Source organism: Gobius niger (genome assembly GCF_951799975.1).
Source record: "Gobius niger genome assembly, chromosome: 18".
NCBI lineage: Eukaryota > Metazoa > Chordata > Actinopteri > Gobiiformes > Gobiidae > Gobius > Gobius niger.
In genome coordinates, this window is record NC_136869.1 from 27582412 (window position 1) to 27603625 (window position 21214).

Here is a 21214-nt window from a genome sequence, read left to right on the forward strand (position 1 = left end):
AGTATGTAAAAACGGTGGCCTATTCCTTTATCTTCCTGGCTGATGTCTTGAGTCTCTCCTGCAGCAAAACGGCCCCACAGCATGATGCTGCCCCCCGTATTTCACAGTTGGGATGGTGTTCTCAGGTTATATCCTCCCTGTCAGACCAAAAATATAGGTGTTTATCCTTTTTTTTTTTTTTTTTTTTCACATTTATTTTTTATTGAAGAGACAAATAATACAATTTTACATATTTTCTTTCCAAAAGAAAAGTAGTAATGTGATTTTGCTCTTCCATTTTTACATGTGGAACTCGCACAAATGAACAACAGAGAGGTGGGGTACCCTTTTGGTTTACATAGCATTGTCAACAATAGCAATCAGCAGTATTTATATTTCAACTTTACATGAAATCAGATCTTATCGGCTTGACATATTCTGTCCATTTTGACCAAATCCTGTAAAATGAGTCCATTTGCAGTTTCAACTGAGATGACATTTTTTCCATGATGTAGATGTCGTGAATAATGTTGATCCAATCCTCGTTTGTTGGTTTTCCAGGCTTGAGCCATCTTCTGGTGATGGCCTTTTTACTTGCCGCCAAGAGAATATAAAGTAGTTTCTTGTCTCCATTGTTAAGACCATTCAGTTCTATGTCACCAAAATAGATTGCTTTGAATGATAAGGGGAAAACAATTGAAAATACATTTTGTATATGTTGATGAATCTCTACCCAATATTCTTGAATAATTTGGCAGCTCCAGAAAATATGGAAATGACTTGCCCCTGCAGCACCACATCTCCAACATGTATCTCCTGTTCCCTGGTATCTTTTTTGTGCTGGTGTAATGAAAAAACGCATTGTGTTTTTCCAGCAGAATTGACGCCATGTATTTGACCCAGTTGAGACCCACTGAATTTCACAAATGTGATCCCATTTCTCTTCAGTTACTGTAAGATGCCCTTCTCTTTCCCATTTTTCTTTCACGTAGTAGGTGCTCTCCCCTTTACTCCGCAGGATGCTGTTATATAGTTTGGAAATAATTTTGGTAAGGGACAAGGATTTTGTTAATGACATAAATGTTTGTAAGAGCCCTTGGTCAGGTGAAGGTATTTTAATATTCTGATTGAAATAGTGCCTGACTTGCAGGTACCTGAAAAAGTCTTCAGGGCCCAACCCATGTTTTTGCCTCAGAGCATCAAATGTTTGCAGAGCCCCCTTGTGGACGAATGAATTATAGTTGGTTAATCCTTTCAAAATCCATGTTTTAAATCTGTTATCATAATTATTAGGAGTAAATTCTGAGTCATATGCACACCATCGCAAGATTTTAGATTCCTTCTGTAAACCACAGATTTTGATTATTTCATTCCAGGCTGTAATTGTTGTGAATGATATGTGTTCAGTTGAAAGATTGATTTTGGACTGCAATTTAGAATCTGCTATTAGTGCTTTAAGTGGTATTCCTTTAATAATAGTCCCCTCTATATCCTTCCATCCAGCTGTGTAGACCGGAGAGCACAAGCAAACCAGGGACCTCAACTGGGCAGCATAGAAATATTCTCGTAAACATGGGAGGCCCATACCCCCTTTTTCTTTCTTAATTTGTAACGTTTTGAACCTAATTCTGGGTTTTTTACCCTTCCATATAAATTTTGATATAATTTTGTCCCATTCTATAAATTGTTTTTGGGGTATGGAAAACGGCAGACATTGAAACAAATATAAGATTCGAGGAAGGATGTTCATCTTAATAGAGTCAATCCGAGAATATAAATCTAAGAATGGTATGGTATTCCACCTTTCAATGTCAGATTTCATCTTTGTGTTTAGGGGTCCATAATTAACATCATACATTTTTGTGAAATCCCTATGTATGAAAATTCCAAGATATTTAATCGATTCTGTGTCCCATTTCCATTTATAATGGTCTCTAATGTTTTGGGGAGGATTATAATTTAGGGTCAATACTTGAGTTTTGTTTACATTAATTTTGTATCCTGAAAAGGTACCATAGTCCTCAAACATCTTTATAGCTTTTGGTAACGTCAGGGTAGGATTAGATATGGTCAGCAGTAGATCGTCAGCGAATAGGGCCAATTTCTGTTCCTTTCCTGCGACAGTTACCCCTACAATATCTTGTCTTTGCCTGATCCATTGACCAAGCGGTTCAATGTACAAAGCAAAGAAAAGGGCAGATAAATTACATCCCTGTCTCACCCCTCTTTCCAATGCAATTGACTCAGTAAGGTCTCCGTTGATCTTAATTCTAGCCACTGGCTTGTTATATAACCCTGCAATCATTTCAATAATAGATTTATGAAAGCCAAACTTACTGAAAACCTTAAATAAGAAGGACCACCTCACCGAGTCAAACGCCTTTTCTGCGTCCAAACTCATCACCAAGGTTTCTTGTTTTTTCTGTACAACATTATGCAGCACATGTAGCACTCTCTTTATGCTGTCCTGGGTCTGTCTTTGTTTAATGAATCCAGTCTGATCCTTGTGTATTAAGTGTGGCAATATTATTTCCAATCTCCTTGATATGATAGACGCAAACAATTTGTAATCTATATTTAGGACACTAATCGGCCGATAATTACTACATTCTAGTCTGTCTTTCCCTTCCTTGGGGATGATGGAGATTATTGACTCATTCCATGAAGGAGGAATTGTTTTCTTTTGCATCACCCAGTTAAATGTTTTCAATAGGTTTGGGGTTAGGCAACTCTCCATTGTTTTATACCATTCAGGGCCAAATCCATCTGCTCCTGCCATCTTTCCTTTTTTCAGTTTTTTGATTGCTAGTTGGATATCCTCTTTGGTTATTGGGGAAAGGAGTCTATTATTTTGCTCATCTGTCAGTGTTGGTAAATTAATTTGTGAGAGGAAAGCATCTACATCTTGATCATTATCTACATGGATTTGAGAGTAAAGCTTTAAATAGTAGTTTTGAAAGCACCATTTAATTTTATCTTGTTCGTTTTCAGTTTTATTGTTAAAGGGATTCTTAATTTTATGAATGGTTCTCTCAGCTTGTTGTTTCCTGAGTTTATAGGAGAGAAGTTTAAGAGATCTCCCGCCTGCTTCATAGTATTGTTGTTTAGTAAAAATTAGTTTTTTTTGTATATTCAGTGTATTGATGTCGTCTATTTCTTTTTTTAATTGTTTTATTTCAGATTTGATCTCGGCTGTCATATGTGAAGAGTGATCTTGTTGAAGTTTTAGTAGTTTATGTTCTAAGTTGACAATTTTGTTAAGAGTTGCTTTTTTTTGATGGGAAGAGATACTTATTATTTTCCCCCTAATTACTGCCTTAAAGGCGTCCCAAACTATTCCAGGATCAACCTCCTCGTTATCATTATGTTCAAAATATTCCCCAATAGCAACTGTCAAGTTTTCTTTAATATTTGAGTAATTCAAAATGCTTGTGTTTAACCTCCAAAGAGTAGATCTTTTATTTTTTGCTAGGAAAACATGAACGTAGACAGGGCTATGATCAGAAACTGTGCAAGGCCCGATTTCACAGTTTTGTACCCTAAACACGTCACTTTTGTACATGAAAACATAATCTAAACGAGAGTAGACATTATGGGCATGGGAATAGTGGGTATATTCCCTTTTAGTTGGGTTGATGTTTCTCCATACGTCAAAAACACCTGAATCCTCCATAAAATGTGTCATTTTTTTCCTTATATTTTTTAGGCCGCCTTTCCCATTTGAAGCATCTAACTTTGCGTTTAATGTAATATTGAAATCTCCACCACATATTAAAATTCCTTGACTTTCGGTTGTCATTAATTCTAATATATGTTTATAAAAGGACCAGTCGCTGCCAGGAGGTGCATACACGTTTAGCAAGGTTGTTAGAGTACCCTCTATCTTACCCGTTATCATTACATATCTGCCTTCTTTGTCTTTATGCTCCGATACATGCTCGTAATTTAGAGCGCCAGAAATCAGAATTGCCACTCCTCTTCGCCGTCCTGAACTGTGAGAAGAATAAAATACATGTTTAAATCCCAATTTGTTCAATTTTAGATGCTCTTCATCTGAGAGATGTGTTTCCTGCATCAAGGCAACTTGTGCTTTATCTCGTTTCAACTTGGATAGGGCTTTCCACCTTTTAATTGGACTATGCAAGCCATTGATATTAATTGTTACAAGTTTTACATATTTGCCATTCATTTATATTGTACTTATAGCTACAAACACATGAATTGGTACCCCACTCTCAATAGTGAACACTGAACACATAACAAATGAAAAAATAAAAAAAGAAATACAACTGCGAACGAACTTAAGTAACATGAACTTCCAAGGCTGGGGTCCTTTAAACAGACCCTGTGAAGCCTCCAAAGGCAACTTCCACATCAGCAACGATGTGGGCCCTTATTGGCTGTGGCTTTGCTGTGGGGAATAATCCCTCAGAACCATATTAATTTAAAAAGTTAACACTCAAAGACATATTTATAATATTCAGTCAGTGTAAGTAGATTTAGATATGTGAAAAAGTCTTGATAAGAGTCAAAGTGAAACCTCAAGTTCCTGAAGAAGTGGATGCCGTTCTCCTGAAGGCACGGAGCTTGTCCTTGTAGCCTGGTTCTTGTCCCGGTTGCCCTGCACCGCTACCTCTTCCTCTGGTGACTCTGGTCCAGGTCAGCTGCTTCAGTTGCTCCAGGATTGTTTCGGGAAGTTTGATCATCTTGACCGCGTAGCCTCTCCGGGACATATCCTCAGTTGCTTCTGATGCAGAGGCGTAGGTTACTTCTCCATCCGTGAACTTCACCTTCAGTCGTGCTGGGTAGAGGGTTTGAAAGGGTATCTGTTTTGTTTTCAAAATCTTGCGTACTTCTGCGTATTCCTTTCGTTTCTTAAGGATAAGAGGAGGGTAATCGTTGTCCAGTGATATGTGTTTACCTTTCCAAGTAAATCCTTTCTTCTGCCATGATTTGCGGAGTATTTGTTCTTTGATCTTGAAGCTTAGAAACTTAACCACGATAGAACGTGGCGGAGCGTCTTGGGGAGAAGCGGGGCCTAGCGAGCGGTGGGCACGTTCAATGCTAATGTCCACGCCGTCCAATTCCAAGCCTTCACGCAGTAGTGCCTCAACAAAAGCAATCATTGATGGAGAGTCTTTCTCTGATGATTCTGGAACACCATAAATTCTGATGTTTTCTCTCCTTGACCGGCTCTCCATGTCCACCATCTTCTCCTCCAGCTTTATGTTTAGCCGCACTAGCTCGGTCATAGCTTCCTCCACGTTTAGAATTCTCTCCTCCGCTTTCTCAATCCTCTCCTCCGCTTCTTCCAGCCTGTTATTCGCTCTGGTCAGCTCTTCCTTGATGCCCTGAAGTTGTTCTTTGATTTCTAGTCGAAATGCTCTCAGTTCTTGCAGAATAACTTCGTTATTTGCCATGATTCGCCGTTTAGCTTCACGTGTAGCTGTTAGCTTTTTCCTCCTCCGTTTAGCCGCTATTGCTAGCGCAAGGTTTCCACTTGAGAAAATCTTTCGGTTCACTTACTCTTTGTTCGAACGAGTGTGTTAACTGGTGTGTACTTCTCTCCCCCGCTTCTTAATTTGCATTTCTTAGATTATCTACATAGTTTAAGCGGGTTCAAATCACGAAATGCTCTGGTCCTTTCGGGAGCTCACTCACAGCGCAGCCATTAACGGTGGTGGTCCGGCCGGAACTCCGTGTTTATCCTTTTTTATTTGAAAACTCCAATCTGTCTTTTTCATGTTTTTCATGAGCTTCTTCCTGGCAGAGTTCCCTCTCAGCCCATGTCGGTGCAGGACTTGTTTCACGCTGGATTATGACAAACTCTTACCAGTTTTAGCATCTTCACCAGGTCTTCTGCATTTGTTCTTGTGGGGATATTCACATTTCAGACACAGGACCCGCCTTCTTTCTGATCTCTATGATGATTGGTCATTTCCATAATTGTTTTAACCAATGATCCTGAACCTTCAAGTGTTTTGAAATGACACCCCAGGATGAACCAGACTTGTGGATGCTTCGAAGGACATGCCATCGTCATCTGGGCTTTCTAAAATTGTTTCAAGGTAGAGTAATTTTAGCGTAGCTTTTGGTTTTGTACAAAGTAAGAAAACATTTTGTCAATTCTATTTGACCGAAATAAAAATAAAAGTTAATTCTGGTTTCATGACAGACATCTTTTTCTGAAGTGTATGTAAACATATGGTTCGACGGTGGTGCAGTTGGTAGAGCGGGTCGTCTCGTGAAGGTTGTGGGTTTGAATCCCAGCTCCCGCAAATGCACACTGCCGCTGTGTCCTTGGGCAAGACACTTCATCCTCCCTGCCTCCAGTGTACACGGGTGTATGAATGAGAGAGTGAATGGGTGACTGGTTACTTACTGTAAAGCACCTTGTTAAAGGTAGAAAAGCGCTATAGAAGTTGAGTCCATTTACCATCTTGGCTTTATAGCTTTTGACGGACAGTTTACACCACACGGGCACTTGCAGAAGAGTCAGTGTGAACAGGACTTTCCCACTTTCGCTTCCACATTTTTTATTCACCAACAGTGTCGTCTGCACATTCGTTTATCAACATGGTTTCTGCGACTGCGTTTAAAACTGTGCTGAGAAAAGATAAAGTCCGTGTGACCTCGATGTCAGGCGCTCGTGGAGGCGCAGGGAGAGCGAGACAAAGAGGCGCAGCAGGAGTCCACGTGAGCTGACCGCTCTGTGTCACGTGTCTCCACGCACAAGCTCTGTGTGACACATTTCTGACCAACCACTTTTATCCCATATTCGTCTCGTATCATTGAACTCATTAACGTCTCGTCATGTTTTAGTCCCCACAGAGCTATTTATAGTTCATCATCGTTAACGTTATCATCATAAACCTGTTAACCCCCACCTTCACCAAGACCTACCAGACTCATCTAAATGGATCGTTTTCTGTGTGTTGTTGCCATGTTGTCACTTTTTTTGTTTTTGTCACTTTTCTGTTGCTTTTTTGTCACATTTTGCTGTTCTTTTGTTGATCCTAGTTTTCATCTCATTTTCGTCGCCATTTGGACACTTCTTTCAAGAAGCTTTCAGATTTGTAAAGCCAAACTGAAGAAAATGCTCTCAGTTCAGAGAGGTGAAAAAAAGTCAATTGTTGTGAGTAACCCTGTATCACAACAGGGCTGCACCAAAAACGAAGGTAATGAAACAACAAACAATTTTTCCACTTGATTTAAGGAACTGCTTATGTTGGTTCAGGAAAAAAACCTTGATTTGAGTGTCGAAGTTCTGAAACAATGGGCCTTGTTCATCACATCCATGTCGCGCTTTCAAACGGCGTATATTTAATTCCACAAATAACCAAGCGTTTAGCGTGGATGTTCTTTTTGGATGGGCTAAACTGGCTGCGGAGCTGAAAGGCTTTATCGGACTACAGCCTGGACGCTAAAAGCCTCACTGTCACCTGTTTAGCGCTGTCATCTTTACGCCGGCGCTGAAGCCTGTCAGTGCAGCGAGAGCCCTGACAGCTGCCGCTCTGACGGATGGCTGTCTCGCGCCCAACGGCTCGCTTTGGGAACCATTTGCTCCAGCTCTCCAGCCCGGGCTCCATCTATCAGCTCCGGTAATGACCAAAGGCCCATCTCGTCCGCAGCCCGCGCCGGCCGGTCGATGGCGTGTCTGTGGCGTGTCCGGAGCCAGTTAGCCGTGCTGAGGGATGGCGCTAACGGCTGGGGCTTGGCGGGACGCGCTGATGGATGCCTGTGGGGCCGTGCCAACACTAAACGCCCGCGCCGCCGCAGCTCTCACCGTGCTAATGGCTTCACTCAGGGGGATTCACTAAATTCGAGGCGTTTGGAGCGAGTGGAGCCTCCGGAGTACCTGAGGCCCTGATTCATGGACATGTGTTGATTTTTACAATCACAGTCTGTGCAAGAGCTGGCTTCTGCTGGACATTTGGCAGAATTGATATGTATTTAAATGTATACATGATATACAGTTACAGAAATCAGCAGGAGAATCTGGAGAATTCTCAAACAGTAGTGGCACTATTTCATCATCATTATGGACAGGTGACTTACCACAAAGAGATTAAAACCTCTCCCTTAGTTTGAGGAGGCGTGGCCTGATAAATGATTCTTTGCCATGGATTGACGATTAGGTTACATTAAAGGCACACTGTGTAACATTTTGGACTATACTATTGCCATCAGTACAAACATGCTCCTAATGAGCAGCTCAACACAGATAATGCTCTTACTGCAGTGGGTGATTAAAGAATGGATGTGGATTAGAACCTAACCTGTTTAAATCTTAAATTCGACTAGTCACATCTCCATGGAGACGAGCTGGACGTACCCACAGGTAAAGTTACAGGAGAGCTGAGCCGCTCACAGTAAAGGCGCATGTTTGTTCATTTATGAGGTATTTTTCAATGATGAAAATATCTGAAAATAAACGCTCTTATTAAAATTGTATTGATGGGGTAAAATTGGACAAATTGTTTCTTTAGTATAAACAAACCCCTCTGGGTGCACATGCAGCTGCCCCTCTGGGTGCTCATGCAGCTGCCCTCTGGGTGCTTATACAGCTGCCCCTCTGGGTGCACATGCGGCTGCCCCTCTGGGTGCACATGCAGCTGCCCCTCTGGGTGCTTATACAGCTGCCCCTCTGGGTGCACATGCAGCTGCCCCTCTGGGTGCTCATGCGGCTGCCCCTCTGGGTGCTCATGCGGCTGCCCCTCTGGGTGCTCATACAGCTGCCCCTCTGGGTGCTTATACAGCTGCCCCTCTGGGTGCTCATGCAGCTGCCCCTCTGGGTGCTCATGCGGCTGCCCCTCTGGGTGCTCATACAGCTGCCCCTCTGGGTGCTTATACAGCTGCCCCTCTGGGTGCTCATGCAGCTGCCCCTCTGGGTGCACATGCGGCTGCCCCTCTGGGTGCTCATGCGGCTGCCCCTCTGGGTGCTCATGCGGCTGCCCCTCTGGGTGCTCATGCGGCTGCCCCTCTGGGTGCACATGCGGCTGCCCCTCTGGGTGCTCATGCAGCTGCCCCTCTGGGTGCACATGCAGCTGCCCCTCTGGGTGCACATGCAGCTGCCCCTCTGGGTGCACATGCGGCTGCCCCTCTGGGTGCACATGTGAGTGGATGACTGGAATCTTTAGAAAACAGGAGTGTGTGTCTCACATGTGCCTCGCAGCGATGTGGTCCGTGGCTTTAAACTGTTTTTAGATTATTAGTAGTGTAAAGATGTCAATGAATAAAAGCTAATTATAGTGATTTTGCGTTTTTGACAAAAAGTTCTCTTGCCCTTACATTCAAGATTTAGGCATCAGTATTAATTATGACGACACATTATAATTATGTTTTATTCTTTTGATGTCATTTACTGGTAGTTTTAGTCACGATTTAGCCAAATAATTATATTCCATTGTAGCCGACTAAAATTGCATGTAAATTAAGTCCACAAAACTAAATTTAGTGGACTTAATTGCGTTCATTAATTGAGCCAACTTTGCACTGATAATATTAATTATTATCATGTTTATTGGTGGTCCTCTGCTTCATGTTTGTTCTCCACATGAACAAAGCTCAGAGCTGCTGGCAGAGGATTTCAATGATCTGAGGCTCTTACAAACTGTCAGTGGAGTCAGTTTGGATCATTTTAGGCTCTTCTTTTTATTTTTGTTTAGTCACATTTTAGTCTCAGACAAAACATTTTATTTGACAAAATGAACATTGTTGTCACAAACGTAAATGACATGGGGAGAAAAGATGTGATTTCATTCACATCTTTACATGTTCAAAATGTAGAAAGGTTGATGCATGAACATGTGTGCGTGGACACATACGTGTAACGTGTGCGGCGTGGATACATACGTGTAACATGTGTGCGGCGTGGATACATACGTGTAACATGTGTGTGGCGTGGATACATACGTGTAACATGTGTGCGTGGATACATACGTGTAACATGTGTGCGTGGATACATACGTGTAACATGTGTGCGTGGACACATATGTGTAACATGTGTGCGTGGACACATACGTGTAACATGTGTGCGTGGACACATATGTGTAACATGTGTGCGTGGATACATACGTGTAACATGTGTGCGTGGATACATACGTGTAACATGTGTGCGTGGATACATACGTGTAACATGTGTGTGGCGTGGATACATACGTGTAACATGTGTGCGTGGATACATACGTGTAACATGTGTGCGTGGACACATATGTGTGACATGTGTGTGTGGATACATACGTGTAACATGTGTGCGTGGACACATACGTGTACCATGTGTGCGTGGACACATACGTGTACCATGTGTGCGTGGACACATACGTGTAACATGTGTGCGTGGATACATACGTGTAACATGTGCGGCTCAGAGTGACGCTCCACACTGTAGATCCGCTCGGTCTGATCCACGGGCTAATGCGAGCGCGCCGTCTGCTCTGCTAATTCATCCTTTAATATTTAATGGCAGCGGGTCACATGCGGCCACCGTGTTGGCGCGGGACCACGGCCGCGGCGATGACGCACCGCTAACATCCACAAAGCAATTCCCACCGGCCGCACCAGCCCCTCCTCTGCCGCGCTGATTGCAATTAGTGAATTATGCACTTGGACTTTGGCCAGGACGCGGGACTAAATTATTCATAAATGTTAATAGGCCCAGGCTGTCTCCCTGTACACACACACACACACACACACACACACACACACACACACACACACACACACACACACACACACACACACACACACACACACACACACACACACACAGACACAGGCTCATATAGCCCACACCGTTGGCAGAATATTGACCTTTTCATTGGGCCATGTTATTAGGAGCTGCTCTCTATTAAAACAAATGATGACATTGTCTGTAAAGCACAATACAATAAGTCATTTCAAAGGGATTACTGCGGCTCAGCGCGGAGAGGACGACCGCGGACAGCCTCGCAGACGGCTCTCAGTGAACTATGACGGATGGGGCATAAACACGGGCTGCACACACAGGGATAACACCCAGGCATTAGCATATGGCTGCCCGTGCCCCCCCACGCCAGTGCGGAATACTCACAGAGGAAACACTGTTGCCTTTTACCACGGCCACCATTGAGGAGACATGATGTTTTTTTTGTCTTATTTTTTTTCGTGAATTACCTGTGACACAGACAGACGGGGGAGAAGGGCGAGCATGTTCGTCGTACCCGCTGCTTATGTTTCAGAGCGCAAAAAATGACACAAACTTTGATATTTGACTCAAACTAAGCCTGGTATATGAAGGCTCAGCACCTTCCCCAGCTATCAGTCACTTTTTATTAGAAAACAATCAGCCTAATATTTACGTTTTAATGTCCAGATGAAAATAGACGCCGTTTGTGAAGTGAAAAGTATCCAAGCGATCACACGCACAGACACACTCGCAGGATTTTTACAGCAAATACACAACTATAATACAAGTCATAAAAGTAATACAAGCTTTAAACACGGAAACAGATATCTACAAATAAGTTTGCCAGTGGAACAGGTCTTCCACATAAACATCTCATTAAACTTAAAGAGACGAGATGCAAGTTGGTCCTTTTATGCTCACTACTGCCACCTCAGGTCTTACACGTAACTGCAGTTGCTTTATTAAGCTCGTGCATGACGGCAGACCTGATTTAACACCCCTTTGAGCGACAGTGCAGGATTTTAGAGGCAGTTGTGGTGAACAGGTCTGAGATCATTCACATTACACATGTGTCCTCATTTTTAAACTCTGTACAGTCCCTTTAAATTACATCATAAATTAGGCAACAAATCTATTTGCAGCATAAGTAAAGATATTACTGCGCGCACGTCGAAGTGCTCCGGGTATTATTACGCCTTACAATATAGTTACCCTTTTTATCCGGGCCAGAGCTGCCCTGGGGCAGACTGACCATATACCACGAGACTACAATGTGTTATTTATATCCTGATCTCTTATTATGTCAGTGCCCTCTGCTGGACACATGTGGAAATCTTTCCTTTTTTTTAGATTGAAGTTGCCCCCTAGTGGCTGAAATGAGCATACTGGTTTTTTCCTTAAAAAAATTCATAACTCCGGACAGGAATGGGCTCAAGAGTTACTTTGTTTTTTTTGACATACTCAGGAATTTGTGCTCTACAAGTCAGGGGCCGGATTAAATCACCTAGCTCCACATGTCACATATCTCAGTATGAAAAAACGGTGGCCTGTTCCTTTAAGAGATGAAGAGAATAAATTGTGTAAAAAGATCCTAGCTGGTTCTAATCACATTTAAATGGACAAGTGCTGAGGCCGACACAGGACAGAGAAACGTTTGTCAGAGCAAAATGAGCTAAAGGACCGACGAGGCGCAATCCTCAAACATTCACACTGTTGCTTCAGCAAATGAAAAGTGGCCGAGATTAAATTAGAGCCAAAAACCACTAAACCTTTGCTGACTTTGGAGTCTGCGGTGGTGTGCTTCATCTGAGTCACTGTGTGTCAATTCTCAAGTTGGAAGGCGTACTGACAGCAGGACAAATACAAAGAATTTAAGCTATGAAGCAGGTAAAGTCTATTTTGCATATTCATCCAAATGAGTGGTTATATGAACAGTGTAACAGTTTGAGTAAGAACATACGGATCAGAGTGATGTTAGTGTTAGTGATGTTGATGTCCATGACCGAGCGGCTCTTTGAACGGTTCGAACTGGACGTCAATTATGAAAAAAGACAGATCTTTTTTTAAAGCAGTACTAAGTAACGTGTTTACCTTAATAAATCCTTTTACGTAGTCCCTGTGGGGGTGATACAAGTGTTGGTGGTGCTGGTGTCTCTGACCAGAAAACCATGTTTGCAACTTGACTGCCACCGGTCCGGAGAAAGCAATACACACTAATGTAATCACGAAGAAGAAGCTAACATGCTAACGGGCAAAGCTAACTGCGGGCTAACGTCACTTTAAACAGTATTTACAGCCAGGTTTGAGTGAAAAAAAAATATTTCCATTGTATAATTGGATGCACAGTAACCCTCTCTCCCTTCGCCTTTCCTGTCAGCGTAGTATTTACTCTCCAAGACAATTAATAAGTTAAAAAATCGTAACTTGCTATGACACCTGCAGTAGCGCTTATGGCCTCTAGGGGGAAGAGTTACTTAGTACTGCTTTAAGTCAATCGTACAGACAGACAGACAATCACAGCCTCTCTTTGATTCACAAACACGTCTTTCAGGGTGTAAATGTAAGTCCCATTGTTATTTTAGATGATTTCAATAAAAACAGTGGCTTTTATCGATCGCGTCTCAGATATCGTGAGTTATCTGGCTGGACTTAATACAAATTTACCACAACTGTTCACCACAACTGCCTCTAAAGTCCTGCACTGTCACTCAGATGTTACTTCAGGTCTAAAGTGCCGTCATGCACGAGCTTAATACAGAAGCTGCAGTTACACATAAGATACAATACTGACGCAGTTTCAAGTACAAAAATGACCAACTTGCGTCTAGTCCCTTTAAAGGGACAGGCCACCGTTTTTGTGCTGTCCAGCTCTGTGTTCTCCCCTCCTCCCGCCCACAGCAGGAAATGCAACCAGGTGGATCACATGATCCAATCAAGGACATGGTGTTGCCTCTTGGAACACACACAAAAGAGCAGAGACAGAGAGCAGTTGGAGCTGCTGAAACACTTAAAGACTAAAAACTCGAGGAGGACTGAATTGCAGTAAACCGGCCTTTCTAGAGACTGTGGAGGACAGTCGGTAAGGGCAAAATGCTCTGTTTTGGTTTCTGTTGTGTTTGTATGTCTCGGTGGCTGATTTGTTTGTCTGAAACCAGTTGCTATAGTTAAAACAGTGGTTTAAGTTAAAACTGATTTGAAATCCATGATTGTGTGTAAAATACTGTTAGCTACATTGATTTGGCTAAAAGCTTACAAGTTATACTTTGATCAAATGTCATTAAAAGTACAAGAGAATGCTAAAACTACTAAGAACCTTGTTTAATTAAAAAATACTAAAATTGTGGTTAAAATGTTAAAAGAACTACCATTTCATGATATTTACATTTTATTTGTATCTGTTTTTCTGAGGTTTTTCACCTGCTGACAAGAGTCACAGCTTCAAATAAAGAGAAAGAAAAGGAAAAAGATGTATGTGTCTTGGAGTGAAATCCAGTTGGTTTATACCCCACATTAGAAAGGAAGCCTCTCAAGTTGGGCGCTGCGAAGAAACTTGACAGTTTTTCCATACTGAGATATGTTCTTACCTGAGCTTAGACGAGTTGATCCGTACCTGTCTGGTCTTTGTGCCCGTGGGAGAGCGTGGTCGCTTCCAACTTCACCCTGTTTGGAGCTCTAGGAATATACTGGGAGAGGCCAAATGCTAACAACATCTTTGGTCTTTTTGCGTGACTGAGGGCACAAAGACCAGATCGGTACGTATCAACTCGTCTAAGCTCAGGTAAGAACATATCTCAGAATGGAAAAACGGTGGCCTGTTCCTTTAAGACCTGAATAACTTTTGTCTCTTTTTTATCGCCTGTTTTGTTGTGTTTTTCTTGCTGTTTTTGTTGCTTCTTTGTCGTGTTTATGTTGCGCTTTCATCCTCTTGTTTGTCTCTATTTTGATGCTTTTTTTTTCGGTTCAGATGGGAGTTAAGAGGTTAAAAAAGGCCTAAGACTGGGCTCCCAGTGAAGAGCTGCTCGACAGCTGCAGGAGCTGGATCAGACCTGTGGACAACAGAGGTTTACTACATAAACTAGGTGCAGAAGTTTGTTTTCTGACCTTTATTTAAATAAAGGGCCTCATTTCCAGGGAACCCCCCAGAGGAACTTCTGCACCTACTTTAAATGGTAAGCCCTTTACTGCGCTGAGGGGCAGCTGCCGCCATGCCGAGGCCTGTCCAGAATCACAGAGCGAGGAGAGGAAGCGACATGGCCATCTCAGGAACAACACGGCGCTTCACGCAGGCTCCGTGGAAATGCAATCAGCCCGCTCCACCGGGGGGCACAATTCATTTGAAACGGCAAATCTCAAAATCGGCCAAAAGAAAATGAGAGCAAGCTGGTCAAGAGATGGATTTGCATGTCGCGGATAATGACGGGAGAGCGGGAGGCAGATTGGCCGGGCGGGGAGTACATTAGGCCAAGTTACAGCAGTGGAAGGTGAGAGTGCCGGCATTACTGACGTCCGACTGGCCCCACGCTGCTCCGAGCGAGCGGGTCAGAGCCAAAATAACCAGTTTGAAACGCAACAGCTACCGCCAGACAGATGTGCACGCCTTCAGACCAAAGGTGGCGAAAAACAAACGTGCATCTGCGCCGCGTGGCCATAGCTTTGACATCCTCACTACAACTGACCCACAACTCCATTTCCTCAACCCTCCTCAGTGAAGCCAGGTCTGAATATGCAAGAACGTCTCTACTGTGCAGTTATACCTTAGGAGTATTTCTACATGCTGCTGGAAGTAACGTGAAACAGGAGGAGTCAGCGCCAAGCGGCCAATCACGGAAGAGACGCAGACACAGTTCATCTTAATATCAAAGTCTATCACCAAACTCACAAAGAAGATATTATACAGCACTGTGGACTCTGTGGACCAGAAACAAGCCTTTGTCCCGCCGTCGTCTACCATCTGCACCAGCCACATGTGGAGGAGAAGTTCCAACACAATGTCAAATCTCATCAAACTACAGGAGTGAGGTGAGCAGTCTGGCCATGTGGTGCACACAGAACAATCTCTCTCGAAATGTGGGGAAGACAAAAGATATTGTTGTGGACTTTCCAAGAGCATGCTCCTCTAGCAATCAACGGTGCTGCAGTGGAGAGGGTGACCAGCACTAAGCACTTCCTGGGTGTGCACATCACAGAGAAGCTCTCCTGGACCATGCACACTACATCACCGGTCAAGAAAAGTAATCAGCGTCTCTACTTTCTCCATAAGTTGAGAAGAACCAAAGTCCCAGCCTCTGTTATGTCCAACTTCTACAGAGGGACTATAGAGAGCATCCTGACCAGCTCCATCACTGTGTGGTTCTTCTACAGAGGGACTATAGAGAGCATCCTGACCAGCTCCATCACTGTGAGGTTCTTCTACAGAGGGACTATAGAGAGCATCCTGACCAGCTCCATCACTGTGAGGTTCTTCTACAGAGGGACTATAGAGAGCATCCTGACCAGCTCCATCACTCTGAGGTTCTTCTACAGAGGGACTATAGAGAGCATCCTGACCAGCTCCATCACTCTGAGGTTCTTCTACAGAGGGACTATAGAGAGCATCCTGACCAGCTCCATCACTGTGTAGCACAGCTCCAGCACTGCCTCCTGCTGAAGGAGCCTCCAGCGCATCATGAGAGCAGCGGAGAAGATCTGTGGAGCCCCTCTCCCCTCTATTAAGGACATGTGCTCCACCCGTCTCACCCGCAAAGCCGTTTCATACAGTTTTATACACAAGGCCATCAGGAAGCTGAACTCCCTGCCCTCCCTCCCACCCCTCTTCCCCCTCCCCTCGCTCCACAACATGAGAGAAATATAATTTCAAATCATTCACATGGTTTGACAAATAAAAAATCTTGAATCAAATCCATGCATGCTTTCTTACGCCGCAGAGTTTGGGTGACAAAGCGGAGGATGCTCTCCTTTGATTGGCCAAAGAGCCGCCTTCTCATCAAAGCTGGGACTAAACCTGGTCCAGGGCAGGTTTCGAGCTAAGGGCATGTTACCATGGAGATTTACCCTGCTTGAAAGTTATCCAGCTTTGCAGTACGGCTAAACCAGGGTTAACCCCCAACTTACCCCGCTGACCCCCGAATCCAGCTTTGTACCCCTCAAGTCCTGCAGCACCTGATCACCGTCCTGCCCAGTCCCCTTGGACTTGTCATGCCTGTATGATTAAACAAAGAAAAAGGCAGCTGCAGCAGTAGTACTCGTGGTAGTATGATTCTATAGGCTTGTAGTCATACTGGAGCCTGTAGATAAGGTATGTATATAAATGAGCCAGCCCGCTACTTGTATTTTCAGTGTTTGACAAAGCCATTGAGATGAAAGCCGAAACGTCCACGACTCTAAACAATCCAGTACAGCAGTACAGTTGAGCAATCCTTCTCTACAATAGTAGTGGTCAAAGTAGTAGTAGTACTGTGTGTGTTTTCTTTAAAATGAGAGATAGTAAACTTCCTCTGTCAACATAAACCCCTGCGGCCCCTCAGAGTTGCTGTTATCTGCTGGGAAGCTTCACTCTTTGATGTTTGGAGAGTGGAATATCTCCAGCACGACACGTGCATCAGGCCTGATGATGGACGGCGGGTTGGGCTCTGCCGTGGCTTCAGCTGCAACTTCCATAAGCAAATCAAGAGTTTATACATCACATTATTGATGGTTTTAACAATATTTATGTCGTTAAATTGCTATATAGAAGGATTTTATATATTTCTTGTCTCTTTTAACTGATGTTTAGTCCATGGATTCCGTGCAGTGCAAAATAGGAGAGCTCTTGTTCTAAACCTTATTCAAAAAGTATGTATTGACATATCCTTTATAACACACGAGTTGCAATTTGATTTGATTTATTTCAAGGATAGCCCCGTTGAGATGAACCATCTCTTTTTCAAGAGGATCCCAATTCCCAATCCCCAAACTCAATGATACACATATTTACTTCACTAGAATTTAATTGAAAAAGTGTTTCAAAAAAGGTACAATTTGTGAATGTAAATAAATGTACTGATCATTGTTGAGTCTGAATCTGTTTTTTAATAAGTCAATATAGTAATTATCGTGACAAACCTTATTACTGTAATATTGGCAGAATTATAGCCTGGCTTTAGCCATCTATAAACTCTGGTCAAGTATCACTTCCCTCTGATCTCAGTGGCCACGTTACAACGGTTGACTTACTACCTACCATTCAGCGAGCGGGGGAGGCGGGGCTTGAAGGTGACGTCAAGCATTTGCGCCGATTTGCTGGTTGTAGTTTGGTAATGTTATGATAGAGTCATGATAGAGTCCTGATAGAGTTATGATAGCTGCTTCACTCACTCGGGCGCATTACATACCTCACGACCAAACGCTAGCGAAAATCAGATTCAATGGTTTCAAAGGAGCATCCTGATCTCCACATCTTATTTTTCTCCTCCAAAGGACCAGTCGAACTGCAGCATGAACGAGCTCCACATTGAATCAGGTTGGGGTCCGGGACAGCCTCAGCAAGAATCAAAAAGTCATGAAACTCAATGTTGCAAACTCACATTGCTCCACGAGGTCCGGTTACCGAGGCCGTCCAGCTGAAACGGAAAGAAACCGCAAGGGGTCTATTTTTACTGGAGGCTGGATCGAGCTGATGGAAAAAAACACGAGCCAAACAGGGCGTCAGGTCTCGTGAGGAAAGAAGATTATTAAGATTATTTCAAAATAAAATCTGTCTGCTCACAATTTATCTAGTCTGGTTTATCACCTGTACACTGGCGTAACTTGGGAAAAATAAATATTACATCATTACCGGCGACATGGAAAAGTGTGTTGCAGAGAATCCACTTCAGTCGTCCTATATTGCGTGAATTTGCGCCAAGAGCGTGAACTCACATGAGCACTGTGTTTGTATCTGTCCCCCGGAAACATATCTGCAGACGGACTCCCCTCAGCCCTGGGTCTATCTACAGACTGTCTTCAGACCTACCTGCAGACGGACTCCCCTCAGCCCTGGGTCTATCTACAAACTGTCTTCAACCCTATCTGCAGACGGACTCCCCTCAGCCCTGGGTCTATCTACAGACTGTCTTCAACCCTATCTGCAGACGGACTCCCCTCAGCCCTGGGTCTATCTACAGACTGTCTTCAGACCTATCTGCAGACTGACTCCTCTCAGCCCTGGGTCTATCTACAGACTGTCTTCAGACTTATCTGCAGATGGACTCCCCTCAGCCCTGGGTCTATCTACAGACTGTCTTCAGACCTACCTGCAGACGGACTCCTCTCAGCCCTGGGTCTATCTATAGACTGTCTTCAGACCTACCTGCAGACGGACTCCCCTCAGCCCTGGGTCTATCTACAGACTGTCTTCAGACCTATCTGCAGACGGACTCCTCTCAACCCTGGGTCTATCTACAGACTGTCTTCAGACTTATCTGCAGATGGACTCCCCTCAGCCCTGGGTCTATCTACAGACTGTCTTCAGACCTACCTGCAGACGGACTCCCCTCAGCCCTGGGTCTATCTACACACTGTCTTCAGACCTATCTGCAGACAGACTCCCCTCAGCCCTGGGTCTATCTACAGACTGTCTTCAGACCTACCTGCAGACAGACTCCCCTCAGCCCTGGGTCTATCTACAGACTGTCTTCAGACCTACCTGCAGACGGACTCCTCTCAGCCCTGGGTCTATCTACAGACTGTCTTCAGACTTATCTGCAGACGGACTCCTCTCAGCCCTGGGTCTATCTACAGACTGTCTTCAGACTTATCTGCAGATGGACTCCCCTCAGCCCTGGGTCTATCTACAGACTGTCTTCAGACTTATCTGCAGATGGACTCCCCTCAGCCCTGGGTCTATCTACAGACTGTCTTCAGACCTACCTGCAGACAGACTCCCCTCAGCCCTGGGTCTATCTACACACTGTCTTCAGACCTATCTGCAGACGGACTCCTCTCAGCCCTGGGTCTATCTACAGACTGTCTTCAGACCTACCTGCAGACGGACTCCTCTCAGCCCTGGGTCTATCTACAGACTGTCTTCAGACCTACCTGCAGACGGACTCCTCTCAGCCCTGGGTCTATCTACAGACTGTCTTCAGACTTATCTGCAGATGGACTCCCCTCAGCCCTGGGTCTATCTACAGACTGTCTTCAGACCTACCTGCAGACGGACTCCCCTCAGCCCTGGGTCTATCTACAGACTGTCTTCAGACCTACCTGCAGACGGACTCCCCTCAGCCCTGGGTCTATCTACAGACTGTCTTCAGACTTATCTGCAGATGGACTCCCCTCAGCCCTGGGTCTATCTACAGACTGTCTTCAGACCTACCTGCAGACGGACTCCCTCAGCCCTGGGTCTATCTATAGACTGTCTTCAGACCTACCTGCAGACAGACTCCCCTCAGCCCTGGGTCTATCTACACACTGTCTTCAGACCTATCTGCAGACGGACTCCCCTCAGCCCTGGGTCTATCCCTGCCTGTCCATGGGAGTGGATCTCTCCTTCCGTAGGGCTCTCCTTGAAATTTAGTTCTTCCACTGGGTTTTTGAGTTTTCCGTGCCGTGAAGGAAGGTATAGGACGGGGACGTCCGGGGCAATTATCCATCTGCTTCACTGCTGACATTGGTAAATGTCAAAGGAACTGAGATATGTTCTTACCTGAGCTTAGACGAGTTGATGCGTACCTGTCTGGTCTTTGTGTGTGACCGTGGAAGAGCTTGGTCGGTTCCGACTTCACCCCCATGCACAAAGACCAGACAGGTACGTATCAACTAACTCTTCCTCACCCTCCGCGGGCGGTCTCTCTTTCTCCTCCTGCTCGGGTCCTCTACCAGAGGCCTGGGAGCTTGAGGGTTCTGCGCAGTATTTTTGCTGTTCCTAGAACTGCACTTTTCTGGACCGAGATGTCTGATGTATTTCCTGGGATCTGCTGGAGCCACTCCTCCAGTTTGGGGGTCACTGCCCCGAGTGCCCCAACGACCACGGGCACCACAGATGCCTTCACCCTCCAGGTTTTCTCCAGCTCTTCTCTGAGCCCCTGGTATTTCTCTAGTTTCTCATGTTCCTTTTTCCTGATGTTGAAGTCGCTTGGTATTGCTATGTCGACCACAATGGCTTTCCTCTGCTCTTTGTCCACCACCACAATGTCCGGTTGGTTTGCCATTACCATTTTGTCCGTCTGTATCTGGAAGTCCCACAGGATCTTGGCTCGGTCATTCTCGACCACCTTTGGAGGTGTTTCCCACTTTGACCTTGGGGTTTCCAGCCCATATTCTGCACAGATGTTCCTGTACACTATACCAGCCACTTGGTTATGGCGCTCCATGTAAGCTTTCCCTGCAGCATCTTACACCCTGCAGTTATGTGCTGGATTGTCTCATTGGCCTCTTTGCACAGTCTACACCTGGGGTCTTGTCTGGTGTGGTAGATCTGGGCCTCTATTGCTCTGGTGCTCAAGGCCTGCTCCTGTGCAGCCATGATGAGCCTCTGTGCTGTCCTTTAGTCCGGCTCTGTCTAGCCATTGGTAGGATTTCTGTATATCCGCCACTTCAGTTATGTTTCGG